This window comes from Rattus norvegicus, chromosome 12 (genome assembly GCF_036323735.1).
Source record: "Rattus norvegicus strain BN/NHsdMcwi chromosome 12, GRCr8, whole genome shotgun sequence".
NCBI classification, from domain to species: domain Eukaryota; kingdom Metazoa; phylum Chordata; class Mammalia; order Rodentia; family Muridae; genus Rattus; species Rattus norvegicus.
The window spans coordinates 8,844,398-8,862,119 of record NC_086030.1 but is presented as its reverse complement, the minus strand read 5'-3'; the positions used below and the strand labels follow the sequence as shown (position 1 = coordinate 8,862,119).

Genomic DNA, 17,722 nt, shown 5'->3' with positions numbered 1-17,722 from the left:
ACATTACAGACTCTGCTTAATCTGAAAGGTTATGGTTTCAGGAAAATGTTCAGGCTGATGGCCTCTCATCAACCTGTGTTTTCACGTTCAGCTCTTTTGAGTATTAAAAGCAAGCTAAAACAGACAGGTTATGTAAGTGTTTTATGCATACACTGCATACAAACAAATGCACACACACACACACACACACACACACACACACACACACACAAACCAGAATGGTCCTTCTGTGTCCCAGTTAAAAATAAGTTCTGACTTGGGTCATGACTGTAAAATCTCCCCAGTGTTTAAGAAAATCTGTTCTTCAAGCCGAGGAAATACAACATGGTGTCAAGTACTCTACTGTTACAGGATGCAACTACAGAGAGCTCTCACTCGCTCAAAGGAGTCAGTGCCTTTTGACGCAGAACGAAAACCAAAAATCTCCCAACTACTGCCAATGCTTTCAAAACTAGCATATCAGACGTGATTTTCATCAGGATGCTATTTGATCCACACTAGTAATTCAAAACCCAAGATCCAGATCATTCATATATATATATATATATATATATATATATATATATATATATATATTATATACATATATATATAATATTGTGTATTTATATATGCAAACAATTATTGTACTTCCTTTCGGTACAAGAATGCCAAATCAGCCACTCCTCATAGAAGGCGATGACAATCTGAGGCCACTTCATATTCGCCTCCTTTGCTTATCAGCAGCATCTCTCTTCTTCGATTTGCTCTCATCGGATTAACTATCAGATAAAGATTTCCTTTTTGGACAATCGTTTTCTTTACAATTTTCGAGAATGAAGAAGTGCTTCAATTAATTCTGGACAATCTAAATTTTCTCCTGGTACCCAGTATTATCGGCATCTGTAAACCCCTTCCACTTCACGAAATAGTTCACTACACAATGGTTCAGTACTTTTTCTACCACAAATTCTTCAGGCTCAGCCTCTTCAGCTCTTTTACTCTTTCCATTCTGTTTTTTTTTTTCCCATTTTTTGCAATGTAGTTTTATTGGAGGCCATTTTTAAAATTTAATCGGAGACTTGAAGCGCGCTCAGATGCTCAGGGCCGCGGATTCTGCAGAGTTTCCCGCCTGTGTGCTTCAGCTCAGCCACATCCTAGAGGAGGGGTTCCTCTGACATTTTTAAAGTCTATTTTTAGGGTTGGGGATTTAACTCAGTCGTAGGGCACATGCCTAGCAAGCACAAGGCCCTGGGTTCGATCCTTAGCTCTGGGGAAGGAAAAAAAAAGACAAAATAAAAGTTGTAAAGTCGGGCTGGAAGGATGGCTTAGTGGTTAAGAGCACTGACTGCTCTTCCAGAGGTTCTGAGTTCAAATCCCAGCAACGACACGGTGTCTCACAGCCATCTGGGGTGAGATCTGATGCCCTCTTCTGGTGTGTCTGAAGACAGCTACAGTGTACTTATATATAAGAAATACATCTTTTTAAAAAAAGTTGTAAAGTCTATTTCTGTTTGTTGGTTTGGTTTGGTTTGGTTTGGGATGGGTTTTTTAAGGTTGCTTTGTTGTTTTGGTTTCTGTTGGTTTGTTACGCACATGGTCTCACTGTGTATCCCTGCTGTCCTGAAATCACTGGCTCCTGAGCTCCTGAGCTCCTGAGCTCCTGAGCTCCTGAGCTCCTGAGCTCCTGAGCTCCTGAGCTCCTGATTTTGATTGCCTGGCAAGAGCTCTACCACTGAGTTAAATCCCCAACCCCCAAAAGCCTACAGCACCCGGTATCCCAGGTGGTCTCCCATCCACGTACTAAGCATGCCCGACCCTGCTTAGCTTCCGAGATCAGACGAGATCAGGCGCGTTCAGGGTGGTATGGCTGTAGGCTCTTCTGACATTTTTTTAAAGGAATATAAAACTATTCATTGACACAGCCAGAATACGGCAGATACATAGGTGAATGCGAGCAACAAACGAGTGAACTGAGCGCAGGACCCCAGTTGAAGAAATCAGAGAAAGGACTAAAAGAGCTTGAAGGGACTTGAGACCCCATATGAACACACCACCAACCAACCAGAGCTTCCAGGGACTAAACCACAGCAGGACTTAATGGCCAACCTCAGCTCTAACCATGATTCTACTTCCACATCAAACAGATTCCATGAATCATAACCTTTTAGTACAGATTTTAACTTCCTACAAAGGAATGGTTCAACCAGAGGAACCTTTACACAGAACAGCTGACTCGGACCTGCCTCTGTAGATCAGCTGGCCTCTTAAATCACAGCTCCACCTGCCTCTAGAGTTCTGGCATTAAAGGTGCACACCACCACACTAGGCCAAGTCTTGTTGTTAAATCAAGCTACTACTTTGTTTAATTCCGTTTTCTGAAGGTGGAGTTGGTATGAAAATAAACTACTGTATTTATTTGATAATACATCAATTCTGATGGGCTTGCTTTTAAACTATCCAATACATTACAGACTCTGCTTAATCTGAAAGGTTATGGTTTCAGGAAAATGTTCAGGCTGATGGCCTCTCATCAACCTGTGTTTTCACGTTCAGCTCTTTTGAGTATTAAAAGCAAGCTAAAACAGACAGGTTATGTAAGTGTTTTATGCATACACTGCATACAAACAAATGCACACACACACACACACACACACACACACACACACACACACACAAACCAGAATGGTCCTTCTGTGTCCCAGTTAAAAATAAGTTCTGACTTGGGTCATGACTGCAAAATCTCCCCAGTGTTTAAGAAAAGCTGTTCTTCAAGCCGAGGAAATACAACATGGTGTCAAGTACTCTACTGTTACAGGAAGCAACTACAGAGAGCTCTCACTCGCTCAAAGGAGTCAGTGCCTTTTGACGCAGAACGAAAACCAAAAATCTCCCAACTACTGCCAATGCTTTCAAAACTAGCATATCAGACGTGATTTTCATCAGGATGCTATTTGATCCACACTAGTAATTCAAAACCCAAGATCCAGATCATTCATATATATATATATATATATATATATATATGTATATATATATTATATACATATATATAATATTGTGTATTTATATATGCAAACAATTATTGTACTTCATTTCGGTACAAGAATGCCAAATCAGCCACTCCTCATAGAAGGCGATGACAATCTGAGGCCACTTCATATTCGCCTCCTTTGCTTATCAGCAGCATCTCTCTTCTTCGATTTGCTCTCATCGGATTCACTATCAGATAAAGATTTCCTTTTTGGACAATCGTTTTCTTTACAATTTTCGAGAATGAAGAAGTGCTTCAATTAATTCTGGACAATCTAAATTTTCTCCTGGTACCCAAGTATTATCGGCATCTGTAAACCCCTTCCACTTCACGAAATAGTTCACTACACAATGGTTCAGTACTTTTTCTACCACAAATTCTTCAGGCTCAGCCTCTTCAGCTCTTTTACTCTTTCCATTCTGTTTTTTTTTCCCATTTTTTGCAATGTAGTTTTATTGGAGGCCATTTTTAAAATTTAATCGGAGACTTGAAGCGCTCAGATGCTCAGGGCCGCGGATTCTGCAGAGTTTCCCGCCTGTGTGCTTCAGCTCAGCCACATCCTAGAAGAGGGGTTCCTCTGACATTTTTAAAGTCTATTTTTAGGGTTGGGGATTTAACTCAGTCGTAGGGCACATGCCTAGCAAGCACAAGGCCCTGGGTTCGATCCTTAGCTCTGGGGAAGGAAAAAAAAAAGACAAAATAAAAGTGGTAAAGTCGGGCTGGAAGGATGGCTTAGTGGTTAAGAGCACTGACTGCTCTTCCAGAGGTTCTGAGTTCAAATCCCAGCAACGACATGGTGTCTCACAGCCATCTGTAGTGAGATCTGATGCCCTCTTCTGGTGTGTCTGAAGACAGCTACAGTGTACTTATATATAAGAAATACATCTTTTTAAAAAAAGTTGTAAAGTCTATTTCTGTTTGTTGGTTTGGTTTGGTTTGGTTTGGGATGGGTTTTTTAAGGTTGCTTTGTTGTTTTGGTTTCTGTTGGTTTGTTACGCACATGGTCTCACTGTGTATCCCTGCTGTCCTGAAATCACTGGCTCCTGAGCTCCTGAGCTCCTGAGCTCCGGATTCTGATTGCCTGGCAAGAGCCCTACCACTGAGTTAAATCCCCAACCCCCAAAAGCCTACAGCACCCGGTATCCCAGGTGGTCTCCCATCCACGTACTAAGCATGCCCGACCCTGCTTAGCTTCCGAGATCAGACGAGATCGGGCGCGTTCAGGGTGGTATGGCTGTAGGCTCTTCTGACATTTTTTTAAAGGAATATAAAACTATTCATTGACACAGCCAGAATACGGCAGATACATAGGTGAATGCGAGCAACAAACGAGTGAACTGAGCGCAGGACCCCAGTTGAAGAAATCAGAGAAAGGACTAAAAGAGCTTGAAGGGACTTGAGACCCCATATGAACACACCACCAACCAACCAGAGCCTCCAGGCACTAAACCACAGCAGGACTTAATGGCCAACCTCAGCTCTAACCATGATTCTACTTCCACATCAAACAGATTCCATGAATCATAACCTTTTAGTACAGATTTTAACTTCCTACAAAGGAATGGTTCAACAAGAGGAACCTTTACACAGAACAGCTGACTCGGACCTGCCTCTGTATATCAGCTGGCCTCTTAAATCACAGCTCCACCTGCCTCTAGAGTTCTGGCATTAAAGGTGCACACCACCACACTAGGCCAAGTCTTGTTGTTAAATCAAGCTACTACTTTGTTTAATTCCGTTTTCTGAAGGTGGAGTTGGTATGAAAATAAACTACTGTATTTATTTGATAATACATCAATTCTGATGGGCTTGCTTTTAAACTATCCAATACATTACAGACTCTGCTTAATCTGAAAGGTTATGGTTTCAGGAAAATGTTCAGGCTGATGGCCTCTCATCAACCTGTGTTTTCACGTTCAGCTCTGTTGAGTATTAAAAGCAAGCTAAAACAGACAGGTTATGTAAGTGTTTTATGCATACACTGCATACAAACAAATGCACACACACACACACACACACACACACACACACACACAAACCAGAATGGTCCTTCTGTGTCCCAGTTAAAAATAAGTTCTGACTTGGGTCATGACTGTAAAATCTCCCCAGTGTTTAAGAAAATCTGTTCTTCAAGCCGAGGAAATACAACATGGTGTCAAGTACTCTACTGTTACAGGATGCAACTACAGAGAGCTCTCACTCGCTCAAAGGAGTCAGTGCCTTTTGACGCAGAACGAAAACCAAAAATCTCCCAACTACTGCCAATGCTTTCAAAACTAGCATATCAGACGTGATTTTCATCAGGATGCTATTTGATCCACACTAGTAATTCAAAACCCAAGATCCAGATCATTCATATATATATATATATATATATATATATATATATATATATTATATACATATATATATAATATTGTGTATTTATATATGCAAACAATTATTGTACTTCATTTCGGTACAAGAATGCCAAATCAGCCACTCCTCATAGAAGGCGATGACAATCTGAGGCCACTTCATATTCGCCTCCTTTGCTTATCAGCAGCATCTCTCTTCTTCGATTTGCTCTCATCGGATTAACTATCAGATAAAGATTTCCTTTTTGGACAATCGTTTTCTTTACAATTTTCGAGAATGAAGAAGTGCTTCAATTAATTCTGGACAATCTAAATTTTCTCCTGGTACCCAGTATTATCGGCATCTGTAAACCCCTTCCACTTCACGAAATAGTTCACTACACAATGGTTCAGTACTTTTTCTACCACAAATTCTTCAGGCTCAGCCTCTTCAGCTCTTTTACTCTTTCCATTCTGTTTTTTTTTTCCCATTTTTTGCAATGTAGTTTTATTGGAGGCCATTTTTAAAATTTAATCGGAGACTTGAAGCGCGCTCAGATGCTCAGGGCCGCGGATTCTGCAGAGTTTCCCGCCTGTGTGCTTCAGCTCAGCCACATCCTAGAGGAGGGGTTCCTCTGACATTTTTAAAGTCTATTTTTAGGGTTGGGGATTTAACTCAGTCGTAGGGCACATGCCTAGCAAGCACAAGGCCCTGGGTTCGATCCTTAGCTCTGGGGAAGGAAAAAAAAAGACAAAATAAAAGTTGTAAAGTCGGGCTGGAAGGATGGCTTAGTGGTTAAGAGCTCTGACTGCTCTTCCAGAGGTTCTGAGTTCAAATCCCAGCAACGACACGGTGTCTCACAGCCATCTGGGGTGAGATCTGATGCCCTCTTCTGGTGTGTCTGAAGACAGCTACAGTGTACTTATATATAAGAAATACATCTTTTTAAAAAAAGTTGTAAAGTCTATTTCTGTTTGTTGGTTTGGTTTGGTTTGGTTTGGGATGGGTTTTTTAAGGTTGCTTTGTTGTTTTGGTTTCTGTTGGTTTGTTACGCACATGGTCTCACTGTGTATCCCTGCTGTCCTGAAATCACTGGCTCCTGAGCTCCTGAGCTCCTGAGCTCCTGAGCTCCTGAGCTCCTGAGCTCCTGAGCTCCTGAGCTCCTGAGCTCCTGAGCTCCTGAGCTCCTGAGCTCCTGAGCTCCTGAGCTCCTGAGCTCCTGAGCTCCTGATTTTGATTGCCTGGCAAGAGCTCTACCACTGAGTTAAATCCCCAACCCCCAAAAGCCTACAGCACCCGGTATCCCAGGTGGTCTCCCATCCACGTACTAAGCATGCCCGACCCTGCTTAGCTTCCGAGATCAGACGAGATCAGGCGCGTTCAGGGTGGTATGGCTGTAGGCTCTTCTGACATTTTTTTAAAGGAATATAAAACTATTCATTGACACAGCCAGAATACGGCAGATACATAGGTGAATGCGAGCAACAAACGAGTGAACTGAGCGCAGGACCCCAGTTGAAGAAATCAGAGAAAGGACTAAAAGAGCTTGAAGGGACTTGAGACCCCATATGAACACACCACCAACCAACCAGAGCTTCCAGGGACTAAACCACAGCAGGACTTAATGGCCAACCTCAGCTCTAACCATGATTCTACTTCCACATCAAACAGATTCCATGAATCATAACCTTTTAGTACAGATTTTAACTTCCTACAAAGGAATGGTTCAACCAGAGGAACCTTTACACAGAACAGCTGACTCGGACCTGCCTCTGTAGATCAGCTGGCCTCTTAAATCACAGCTCCACCTGCCTCTAGAGTTCTGGCATTAAAGGTGCACACCACCACACTAGGCCAAGTCTTGTTGTTAAATCAAGCTACTACTTTGTTTAATTCCGTTTTCTGAAGGTGGAGTTGGTATGAAAATAAACTACTGTATTTATTTGATAATACATCAATTCTGATGGGCTTGCTTTTAAACTATCCAATACATTACAGACTCTGCTTAATCTGAAAGGTTATGGTTTCAGGAAAATGTTCAGGCTGATGGCCTCTCATCAACCTGTGTTTTCACGTTCAGCTCTTTTGAGTATTAAAAGCAAGCTAAAACAGACAGGTTATGTAAGTGTTTTATGCATACACTGCATACAAACAAATGCACACACACACACACACACACACACACACACACACAAACCAGAATGGTCCTTCTGTGTCCCAGTTAAAAATAAGTTCTGACTTGGGTCATGACTGCAAAATCTCCCCAGTGTTTAAGAAAAGCTGTTCTTCAAGCCGAGGAAATACAACATGGTGTCAAGTACTCTACTGTTACAGGAAGCAACTACAGAGAGCTCTCACTCGCTCAAAGGAGTCAGTGCCTTTTGACGCAGAACGAAAACCAAAAATCTCCCAACTACTGCCAATGCTTTCAAAACTAGCATATCAGACGTGAATTTCATCAGGATGCTATTTGATCCACACTAGTAATTCAAAACCCAAGATCCAGATCATATATATATATATATATATATATATATATATATATATATATAATATGTGCATTTATATATGCAAACAATTATTGTACTTCATTTCGGTACAAGAATGCCAAGTCAGCCACTCCTCATAGAAGGCGATGACAATCTGAGGCCACTTCATATTCGCCTCCTTTGCTTGTCAGCAGCATCTCTCTTCTTCGATTTGCTCTCATCGGAATCACTATCAGATAAAGATTTCCTTTTTGGACCATCGTTTTCTTTACCAGCTTTTCGAGAATGAAGAAGTGCTTCAATTAATTCTGGACAATCTAAATTTTCTCCTAGTACCCAAGTATTATCGGCATCTGTAAACCCCTTCCACTTCACGAAATAGTTCACTACACAATGGTTCGGTACTTTTTCTACCACAAATTCTTCAGGCTCAGCCTCTTCAACTCTTTTACTCTTTCCATTCTGTTTTTTTTTTCCCATTTGTTTGCAATGTAGTTTTCTTGGAGGCCATTTTTAAAATTTAATCGGAGACTTGGAGCGCGCTCAGATGCTCAGGGCCGCGGATTCTGCAGAGTCTCCCGACTGTGTGCTTCAGCTCAGCCACATCCTAGAGGAGGGGTTCCTCTGACATTTTTAAAGTCTATTTATAGGGTTGGGGATTTAACTCAGTCGTAGAGCACATGCCTAGCAAGCACAAGGCCCTGGGTTCGATCCTTAGCTCTGGGGAAGGAAAAAAAGAAGACAAAATAAAAGTTGTAAAGTCGGGCTGGAAGGATGGCTTAGTGGTTAAGAGCACTGACTGCCTTTCCAGAGGTTCTGAGTTCAAATTCCAGCAATCACATGGTGTCTCACAGCCATCTGTAATGAGATCTGATGCCCTCTTCTGGTGTGTCAGAAGACAGCTACAGTGTACTTATATATAAGAAATAAATCTTTTAAAAAAAGTTGTAAATTCTACTTCTGTTTCTTTGTTTGGTTTGGTTTGCGATGGATTTTTTAAGGTTGCTTTGTTGTTTTGGTTTCAGTGGGCTCCTGAGCTCCTGAGCTCCTGAGCTCCTGAGCTCCTGAGCTCCTGAGCTCCTGAGCTCCTGAGCTCCTGAGCTCCTGGCAAGAGCTCTACCATTGAGTTAAATCCCCAACCCCCAAAAGCCTACAGCACCCGGTATCCCAGGTGGTCTCCAATCCACGTACTAAGCATGCCAGACCCTGCTTAGCTTCCGAGATCAGACGAGATCGGGCGCGTTCAGGGTGGTATGGCTGTAGGCTCTTCTGACATTTTTTTAAAGGAATATAATAAAACTATTCATTGACACAGCCAGAATACGGCAGATACATAGGTGAATGCGAGCAACAAACGAGTGAACTGAGCGCAGGACCCCAGTTGAAGAAATCAGAGAAAGGACTAAAAGAGCTTGAAGGGACTTGAGACCCCATATGAACAACAACACCAACCAACCAGAGCTTCCAGGGACTAAACCACAGCAGGACTTAATGGCCAACATCAGCTCTAACCATGATTCTACTTCCACATCAAACAGATTCCATGAATCATAACCTTTTAGAACAGATTTTAACTTCCTACAAAGGAATGGTTCAACCAGAGGAACCTTTACACAGAACAGCTGACTCGGACCTGCCTCTGTAGATCAGCTGGCCTCTTAAATCACAGCTCCACCTGCCTCTAGAGTTCTGGCATTAAAGGTGCACACCACCACACTAGGCCAAGTCTTGTTGTTAAATCAAGCTACTACTTTGTTTAATTCCGTTTTCTGAAGGTGGAGTTGGTATGAAAATAAACTACTGTATTTATTTGATAATACATCAATTCTGATGGGCTTGCTTTTAAACTATCCAATACATTACAGACTCTGCTTTATCCGAAAGGTTATGGTTTCAGGAAAATGTTCAGGCTGATGGCCTCTCATCAACCTGTGTTTTCACGTTCAGCTCTTTTGAGTATTAAAAGCAAGCTAAAACAGACAGGTTATTGAAGTGTTTTATGCATACACTGCATACAAACAAACGCACACACACACACACACACACACACACACACACACACAAACCAGAATGGTCCTTCTGTGTCCCAGTTAAAAATAAGTTCTGACTTGAGTCATGACTGTAAAATCTCCCCAGTGTTTAAGAAAAGCTGTTCTTCAAGCCGAGGAAATACAACATGGTGTCAAGTACTCTACTGTTACAGGAAGCAACTACAGAGAGCTCTCACTCGCTCAAAGGAGTCAGTGCCTTTTGACACAGAACGAAAACCAAAAATCTCCCAACTACTGCCAATGCTTTCAAAACAAGCATATCAGACGTGAATTTCATCAGGATGCTATTTGATCCACACTAGTAATTCAAAACCCAAGATCCAGATCATATATATATATATATATATATATATATATATATATATATAATATGTGCATTTATATATGCAAACAATTATTGTACTTCATTTCGGTACAAGAATGCCAAGTCAGCCACTCCTCATAGAAGGCGATGACAATCTGAGGCCACTTCATATTCGCCTCCTTTGCTTGTCAGCAGCATCTCTCTTCTTCGATTTGCTCTCATCGGAATCACTATCAGATAAAGATTTCCTTTTTGGACCATCGTTTTCTTTACCAGCTTTTCGAGAATGAAGAAGTGCTTCAATTAATTCTGGACAATCTAAATTTTCTCCTGGTACCCAAGTATTATCGGCATCTGTAAACCCCTTCCACTTCACGAAATAGTTCACTACACAATGGTTCGGTACTTTTTCTACCACAAATTCTTCAGGCTCAGCCTCTTCAACTCTTTTACTCTTTCCATTCTGTTTTTTTTTCCCATTTGTTTGCAATGTAGTTTTCTTGGAGGCCATTTTTAAAATTTAATCGGAGACTTGGAGCGCGCTCAGATGCTCAGGGCCGCGGATTCTGCAGAGTCTCCCGACTGTGTGCTTCAGCTCAGCCACATCCTAGAGGAGGGGTTCCTCTGACATTTTTAAAGTCTATTTATAGGGTTGGGGATTTAACTCAGTCGTAGAGCACATGCCTAGCAAGCACAAGGCCCTGGGTTCGATCCTTAGCTCTGGGGAAGGAAAAAAAGAAGACAAAATAAAAGTTGTAAAGTCGGGCTGGAAGGATGGCTTAGTGGTTAAGAGCACTGACTGCTCTTCCAGAGGTTCTGAGTTCAAATTCCAGAAATCACATGGTGTCTCACAGCCATCTGTAATGAGATCTGATGGCCTCTTCTGGTGTGTCTGAAGACAGCTACAGTGTACTTATATATAAGAAATACATCTTTTAAAAAAAGGTTAAATTCTACTTCTGTTTCTTTGTTTGGTTTGGTTTGCGATGGGTTTTTTAAGGTTGCTTTGTTGTTTTGGTTTCAGTGGGCTCCTGAGCTCCTGAGCTCCTGAGCTCCTGAGCTCCTGTGCTCCTGGGCTCCTGTGCTCCTGAGCTCCTGAGCTCCTGAGCTCCAAGCCGAACTCAGGCCCTTTTGATTGCTAGGCAAGCGCTCTACCCCTGAGCCTAATCCCCAACCCCCAAAAGTCTACAGCACCCGGTATCCCAGGCGGTCTCCCATCCACGTACTAACCAGGCCTGACCCTGCTTAGCTTCCGAGATCAGACGATATCGGGCACGTTCAGAGTGGTATGGCTGTAGGTTCTTCTGACATTTTTTTTAAAAGGAATATAAACTATTCATTGACACAGCCAGAATACGGCAGATACATAGGTGAATGCCAGCAACAAACCAGTGAACTGAGAACAGGACCCCAGGTGTAGAAATCAAAGAAAGGACTAAAAGAGCTTGAAGGGACTTGAGACCCCATAGGAACAACAACACCAACCAACCAGAGCTTCCAGGGACTAAACCACAGCAGGACTTAATGGCCAACATCAGCTCTAACCATGATTCTACTTCCACATCTAACAGATTCCATGAATCATAACCTTTTAGTACAGATTTTAACTTCCTACAAAGGAATGGTTCAACCAGAGGCACCTTTACACAGACCAGCTGACACGGACCTGCCTCTGTAGATCATCTGGCCTCTTAAATCACAGCTCCACCTGCCTCTAGAGTTCTGGCATTAAAGGTGCGCACCACCACACTAGGCCAAGTCTTGTTGTTAAATCAAGCTTCTACTTTGTTTAATTCCGTTTTCTGAAGGTGGAGTTGGTATGAAAATAAACTACTGTATTTACTTGATAATACATCAATTCTGATGGGCTTGCTTTTAAACTATCCAATACATTACAGACTCTGATTAATCCGAAAGGTTATGGTTTCAGGAAAATGTTCAGACAGATGGCCTCTCATCAACCTGTGTTTTCATGTTTAGCTCTTTTGAGTTTTAAAAACAAGCTAAAACAGACAGGTTATGGAAGTGTTTTATGCATACACTGCATACAAACAAACGCACGCACACACACACACACACACACACACACACACACACACAAACCAGAATGGTCCTTCTGTGTCCCAGTTAAAAATAAGTTCTGACTTGAGTCATGACTGTAAAATCTCCCCAGTGTTTAAGAAAAGCTGTTCTTCAAGCCGAGGAAATACAACATGGTGTCAAGTACTCTACTGTTACAGGAAGCAACTACAGAGAGCTCTCACTCGCTCAAAGGAGTCAGTGCCTTTTGACACAGAACGAAAACCAAAAATCTCCCAACTACTGCCAATGCTTTCAAAACTAGCATATCAGACGTGAATTTCATCAGGATGCTATTTGATCCACACTAGTAATTCAAAACCCAAGATCCAGATCATATATATATATATATATATATATATATATATATATAATATGTGCATTTATATATGCAAACAATTATTGTACTTCATTTCGGTACAAGAATGCCAAGTCAGCCACTCCTCATAGAAGGCGATGACAATCTGAGGCCACTTCATATTCGCCTCCTTTGCTTGTCAGCAGCATCTCTCTTCTTCGATTTGCTCTCATTGGATTCACTATCAGATAAAGATTTCCTTTTTGGACCATCGTTTTCTTTACCAGCTTTTCGAGAATGAAGAAGTGCTTCAATTAATTCTGGACAATCTAAATTTTCTCCTAGTACCCAAGTATTATCGGCATCTGTAAACCCCTTCCACTTCACGAAATAGTTCACTACACAATGGTTCGGTACTTTTTCTACCACAAATTCTTCAGGCTCAGCCTCTTCAACTCTTTTACTCTTTCCATTCTGTTTTTTTTTTTCCCATTTGTTTGCAATGTAGTTTTCTTGGAGGCCATTTTTAAAATTTAATCGGAGACTTGGAGCGCGCTCAGATGCTCAGGGCCGCGGATTCTGCAGAGTCTCCCGACTGTGTGCTTCAGCTCAGCCACATCCTAGAGGAGGGGTTCCTCTGACATTTTTAAAGTCTATTTATAGGGTTGGGGATTTAACTCAGTCGTAGAGCACATGCCTAGCAAGCACAAGGCCCTGGGTTCGATTCTTAGCTCTGGGGAAGGAAAAAAAGAAGACAAATAAAAGTTGTAAAGTCGGGCTGGAAGGATGGCTTAGTGGTTAAGAGCACTGACTGCCTTTCCAGTGGTTCTGAGTTCAAATTCCAGCAATCACATGGTGTCTCACAGCCATCTGTAATGAGATCTGATGCCCTCTTCTGGTGTGTCTGAAGACAGCTACAGTGTACTTATATATAAGAAATAAATCTTTTAAAAAAAGTTGTAAATTCTACTTCTGTTTCTTTGTTTGGTTTGGTTTGCGATGGGTTTTTTAAGGTTGCTTTGTTGTTTTGGTTTCAGTGGGCTCCTGAGCTCCTGAGCTCCTGAGCTCCTGAGCTCCTGAGCTCCTGAGCTCCTGAGCTCCTGAGCTCCTGAGCTCCTGAGCTCCTGAGCTCCTGAGCTCCTGAGCTCCTGAGCTCCTGAGCTCCTGAGCTCCTGAGCTCCTGAGCTCCTGAGCTCCTGAGCTCCTGAGCTCCTGAGCTCCTGAGCTCCTGAGCTCCTGAGCTCCTGAGCTCCTGAGCTCCTGAGCTCCTGAGCTCCTGAGCTCCTGAGCTCCTGAGCTCCTGAGCTCCTGAGCTCCTGAGCTCCTGAGCTCCTGAGCTCCTGAGCTCCTGAGCTCCTGAGCTCCTGAGCTCCTGAGCTCCTGAGCTCCTGAGCTCCTGAGCTCCTGAGCTCCTGAGCTCCTGAGCTCCTGAGCTCCTGAGCTCCTGAGCTCCTGAGCTCCTGAGCTCCTGAGCTCCTGAGCTCCTGAGCTCCTGAGCTCCTGAGCTCCTGAGCTCCTGAGCTCCTGAGCTCCTGAGCTCCTGAGCTCCTGAGCTCCTGAGCTCCTGAGCTCCTGAGCTCCTGAGCTCCTGAGCTCCTGAGCTCCTGAGCTCCTGAGCTCCTGAGCTCCTGAGCTCCTGAGCTCCTGAGCTCCTGAGCTCCTGAGCTCCTGAGCTCCTGAGCTCCTGAGCTCCTGAGCTCCTGAGCTCCTGAGCTCCTGAGCTCCTGAGCTCCTGAGCTCCTGAGCTCCTGAGCTCCTGAGCTCCTGAGCTCCTGAGCTCCTGAGCTCCTGAGCTCCTGAGCTCCTGAGCTCCTGAGCTCCTGAGCTCCTGAGCTCCTGAGCTCCTGAGCTCCTGAGCTCCTGAGCTCCTGAGCTCCTGAGCTCCTGAGCTCCTGAGCTCCTGAGCTCCTGAGCTCCTGAGCTCCTGAGCTCCTGAGCTCCTGAGCTCCTGAGCTCCTGAGCTCCTGAGCTCCTGAGCTCCTGAGCTCCTGAGCTCCTGAGCTCCTGAGCTCCTGAGCTCCTGAGCTCCTGAGCTCCTGAGCTCCTGAGCTCCTGAGCTCCTGAGCTCCTGAGCTCCTGAGCTCCTGAGCTCCTGAGCTCCTGAGCTCCTGAGCTCCTGAGCTCCTGAGCTCCTGAGCTCCTGAGCTCCTGAGCTCCTGAGCTCCTGAGCTCCTGAGCTCCTGAGCTCCTGAGCTCCTGAGCTCCTGAGCTCCTGAGCTCCTGAGCTCCTGAGCTCCTGAGCTCCTGAGCTCCTGAGCTCCTGAGCTCCTGAGCTCCTGAGCTCCTGAGCTCCTGAGCTCCTGAGCTCCTGAGCTCCTGAGCTCCTGAGCTCCTGAGCTCCTGAGCTCCTGAGCTCCTGAGCTCCTGAGCTCCTGAGCTCCTGAGCTCCTGAGCTCCTGAGCTCCTGAGCTCCTGAGCTCCTGAGCTCCTGAGCTCCTGAGCTCCTGAGCTCCTGAGCTCCTGAGCTCCTGAGCTCCTGAGCTCCTGAGCTCCTGAGCTCCTGAGCTCCTGAGCTCCTGAGCTCCTGAGCTCCTGAGCTCCTGAGCTCCTGAGCTCCTGAGCTCCTGAGCTCCTGAGCTCCTGAGCTCCTGAGCTCCTGAGCTCCTGAGCTCCTGAGCTCCTGAGCTCCTGAGCTCCTGAGCTCCTGAGCTCCTGAGCTCCTGAGCTCCTGAGCTCCTGAGCTCCTGAGCTCCTGAGCTCCTGAGCTCCTGAGCTCCTGAGCTCCTGAGCTCCTGAGCTCCTGAGCTCCTGAGCTCCTGAGCTCCTGAGCTCCTGAGCTCCTGAGCTCCTGAGCTCCTGAGCTCCTGAGCTCCTGAGCTCCTGAGCTCCTGAGCTCCTGAGCTCCTGAGCTCCTGAGCTCCTGAGCTCCTGAGCTCCTGAGCTCCTGAGCTCCTGAGCTCCTGAGCTCCTGAGCTCCTGAGCTCCTGAGCTCCTGAGCTCCTGAGCTCCTGAGCTCCTGAGCTCCTGAGCTCCTGAGCTCCTGAGCTCCTGAGCTCCTGAGCTCCTGAGCTCCTGAGCTCCTGAGCTCCTGAGCTCCTGAGCTCCTGAGCTCCTGAGCTCCTGAGCTCCTGAGCTCCTGAGCTCCTGAGCTCCTGAGCTCCTGAGCTCCTGAGCTCCTGAGCTCCTGAGCTCCTGAGCTCCTGAGCTCCTGAGCTCCTGAGCTCCTGAGCTCCTGAGCTCCTGAGCTCCTGAGCTCCTGAGCTCCTGAGCTCCTGAGCTCCTGAGCTCCTGAGCTCCTGAGCTCCTGAGCTCCTGAGCTCCTGAGCTCCTGAGCTCCTGAGCTCCTGAGCTCCTGAGCTCCTGAGCTCCTGAGCTCCTGAGCTCCTGATTTTGATTGCCTGGCAAGAGCTCTACCACTGAGTTAAATCCCCAACCCCCAAAAGCCTACAGCACCCGGTATCCCAGGTGGTCTCCCATCCACGTACTAAGCATGCCCGACCCTGCTTAGCTTCCGAGATCAGACGAGATCGGGCACGTTCCGGGTGGTATGGCTGTAGGCTCTTCTGACATTTTTTTAAGGAATATAAAACTATTCATTGACACAGCCAGAATACGGCAGATACATAGGTGAATGCGAGCAACAAACCAGTGAACTGAGCGCAGGACCCCAGTTGAAGAAATCAGAGAAAGGACTAAAAGAGCTTGAAGGGACTTGAGACCCCATATGAACAACAACACCAACCAACCAGAGCTTCCAGGCACTAAACCACAGCAGGACTTAATGGCCAACCTCAGCTCTAACCATGATTCTACTTCCACATCAAACAGATTCCATGAATCATAACCTTTTAGTACAGATTTTAACTTCCTACAAAGGAATGGTTCAACAAGAGGAACCTTTACACAGAACAGCTGACTCGGACCTGCCTCTGTATATCAGCTGGCCTCTTAAATCACAGCTCCACCTGCCTCTAGAGTTCTGGCATTAAAGGTGCACACCACCACACTAGGCCAAGTCTTGTTGTTAAATCAAGCTACTACTTTGTTTAATTCCGTTTTCTGAAGGTGGAGTTGGTATGAAAATAAACTACTGTATTTATTTGATAATACATCAATTCTGATGGGCTTGCTTTTAAACTATCCAATACATTACAGACTCTGCTTAATCTGAAAGGTTATGGTTTCAGGAAAATGTTCAGGCTGATGGCCTCTCATCAACCTGTGTTTTCACGTTCAGCTCTTTTGAGTATTAAAAGCAAGCTAAAACAGACAGGTTATGTAAGTGTTTTATGCATACACTGCATACAAACAAATGCACACACACACACACACACACACACACAAACCAGAATGGTCCTTCTGTGTCCCAGTTAAAAATAAGTTCTGACTTGGGTCATGACTGTAAAATCTCCCCAGTGTTTAAGAAAATCTGTTCTTCAAGCCGAGGAAATACAACATGGTGTCAAGTACTCTACTGTTACAGGATGCAACTACAGAGAGCTCTCACTCGCTCAAAGGAGTCAGTGCCTTTTGACGCAGAACGAAAACCAAAAATCTCCCAACTACTGCCAATGCTTTCAAAACTAGCATATCAGACGTGATTTTCATCAGGATGCTATTTGATCCACACTAGTAATTCAAAACCCAAGATCCAGATCATTCATATATATATATATATATATATATATATATATATATATTATATACATATATATATATAATATTGTGTATTTATATATGCAAACAATTATTGTACTTCCTTTCGGTACAAGAATGCCAAATCAGCCACTCCTCATAGAAGGCGATGACAATCTGAGGCCACTTCATATTCGCCTCCTTTGCTTATCAGCAGCATCTCTCTTCTTCGATTTGCTCTCATCGGATTAACTATCAGATAAAGATTTCCTTTTTGGACAATCGTTTTCTTTACAATTTTCGAGAATGAAGAAGTGCTTCAATTAATTCTGGACAATCTAAATTTTCTCCTGGTACCCAGTATTATCGGCATCTGTAAACCCCTTCCACTTCACGAAATAGTTCACTACACAATGGTTCAGTACTTTTTCTACCACAAATTCTTCAGGCTCAGCCTCTTCAGCTCTTTTACTCTTTCCATTCTGTTTTTTTTTTTCCCATTTTTTGCAATGTAGTTTTATTGGAGGCCATTTTTAAAATTTAATCGGAGACTTGAAGCGCGCTCAGATGCTCAGG

At 44.2% G+C, this 17,722-nt stretch overlaps 1 non-coding gene and 5 pseudogenes across 1 annotated transcript; all 6 read right to left on the bottom strand.

The window, feature by feature from the left end:
- Positions 1-1,739: 1,739 nt before the first annotated feature.
- On the bottom strand, positions 1,740-1,857 carry LOC134481369 (5S ribosomal RNA; annotated as a pseudogene).
- A 2,280-nt stretch (positions 1,858-4,137) lies between these two features.
- Positions 4,138-4,255, bottom strand: LOC134481427 (5S ribosomal RNA). Its single transcript, XR_010056864.1, has one exon. It is a non-coding gene; the product is annotated as a 5S ribosomal RNA (ribosomal RNA).
- Positions 4,256-6,634: 2,379 nt separating this feature from the next.
- Positions 6,635-6,752, bottom strand: LOC134481368 (5S ribosomal RNA; annotated as a pseudogene).
- Positions 6,753-8,986: 2,234 nt separating this feature from the next.
- LOC134481416 (5S ribosomal RNA) lies at positions 8,987-9,104 on the bottom strand (annotated as a pseudogene).
- A 2,272-nt stretch (positions 9,105-11,376) lies between these two features.
- LOC134481419 (5S ribosomal RNA) lies at positions 11,377-11,494 on the bottom strand (annotated as a pseudogene).
- Positions 11,495-15,952: 4,458 nt separating this feature from the next.
- Positions 15,953-16,070, bottom strand: LOC134481402 (5S ribosomal RNA; annotated as a pseudogene).
- Between the last annotated feature and the right edge of the window lie 1,652 nt (positions 16,071-17,722).